This window comes from Haliotis rubra, unplaced genomic scaffold, assembly GCF_003918875.1.
Source record: "Haliotis rubra isolate DU_JTF1 unplaced genomic scaffold, ASM391887v1 Scf322, whole genome shotgun sequence".
In the NCBI taxonomy this organism is placed as follows: domain Eukaryota; kingdom Metazoa; phylum Mollusca; class Gastropoda; order Lepetellida; family Haliotidae; genus Haliotis; species Haliotis rubra.
This window is the reverse complement of record NW_025766994.1, coordinates 850,530-852,433: the sequence shown is the minus strand read 5'-3', so window position 1 is coordinate 852,433 and position 1,904 is coordinate 850,530.

Sequence of the window (1,904 nt, the reverse complement as noted above, 5' to 3'; positions counted from 1 at the left end):
CTTAGGGAGCAGTTCAAAAGTTGAATATTTAATTACATATCTGTTCCACGACTTTTAAACATCTCTACCACAAAGTATACGTTAAAAGTGTCGTCAAAGTAAATGATAAGGTGTAAGGAAAACAAGTATCACAGAAGATTATTCAACTGTCATGATCTTTCTTGTTTTCAATCTTCGCCTACTTTTGTATACTGAGTTAAGCTATAAATCTTAAATTTCCCGATTACTTTCAATGGCAACATTTAAGTAGTGCTCCCTAAGTGGTAATCCGATATCATTTAATGAGACAACGGGGTCAACTGGCATCAGGTGACACATTTTACAGTGAAATATATATAGATAATCTATGTACTTACCTAGATGGCATTACTTAGAAAGGATACATTTTAGTAAAAACGAACCCTGGCACGTATCTTTTTTAAAAGCAAAATGATTTGAGGTTTGTTTTGTTTTGTTGTTTTCGGGGTGTTTTGTTTACTTAACCAGACTAAAATACATCATGCAATCTGTTCTTCACGATGGATGGATGGATGGATTTTCAGTACTGTTGATGAAGATTAAGTGACATTGTCTTGGATTTCAATAATTAAAAAAATCTTCAGCATACTGTATTAACACAGACACATTCGGAGGTAAAATACGTTGTGCTGGCAAAGTGAGCGAGTGGGTGAGTGAGTATGTTTTTACGCCACTTTTAGCAATATTCCAGTAATAACGTGGCGGGGTACATCAGAGATTGGCTTCATACATTGTAACAATGTGGGGAATCGAACCCGGGTCTCCAGAGTGACGAGCGAACTCTTTAACAATTAGGCTACCCACCGACCACTGGCTAAGATCAGTCCTCGCAGGTGAGGTTTGTATAGGAGCCCGCACCTACACTCTTAAGTCTCTCACTGTGATGAATCAGACACATTTTCTGAAACATATTATGAATGTACTATTTATGTTAGATATAAAACTGGAAAACCAACACCATAATGCGTAACATGCATCGTAGACAACGTTAATATTCGATTTTCAGTAGATTTCAATCATTATGTTTAACACAAATCATTTGTTACCCTAAGTCTATTGTACGTTAAAGTAGAATATGCATTGAAAATGCAAATACAATTTGACTAAATTACATTCTGTATGACTGAATTGAATCTCTTCTTCGCTATCATTTCACCAGATTTACAGGATTTCATTTTAACATGGATTTCCTTTCCTCAAGAGAAAAGAATCACTTCCACCTCGATCATAATAACCAACCCATAGTTAACAGAAGAACACTGAAGCTGATTCGGCGACCCATCACATTGGTAATAGATTTCACCAGAATGAACATAACATGACAAAGTATATGCCACTTAGATACTGATACTATTTGTACAACTAGTACTTTACAAATTCTAAATGTGTACGAGGCGACTAACGGGTGGTTAGACCCGTTGACTTGGTTGACAACATTTCCTCGATTCCCAAGTAGTTCGATGCCCATGGTGTTGATCACTGGATTGTCTGGTCTAGACCTGATTATGTACAAACATATGGCCGGAGTATTGTCGTGTGGTTAATATTCTTTAATCGTTCTTGACTTTTGTGTTTAATGTATTATAATTTCAATAATATAGATCTCTTCGAGAAGTTTTCTGTAAATGAGTAACAATTTTATTCGTTCCCATGGTTACATTAAGTTATTCAAACTTCAGTTCGTTGGTTTTTATCAAATATTTGTCAAAGTGTTTCTTTCAAAGATTTCAGAAAATTTCAAATGCATAACTTAACAGGGTGACATTATGACTGAAATACTGACGTTAACTTTGAGTTTCCTTACGATTAAGATACAATTATGTATTCTAGCTTATCATGTATGTTGACTATCTCGGTACAGATAACAGTACAACCTGCATAACATA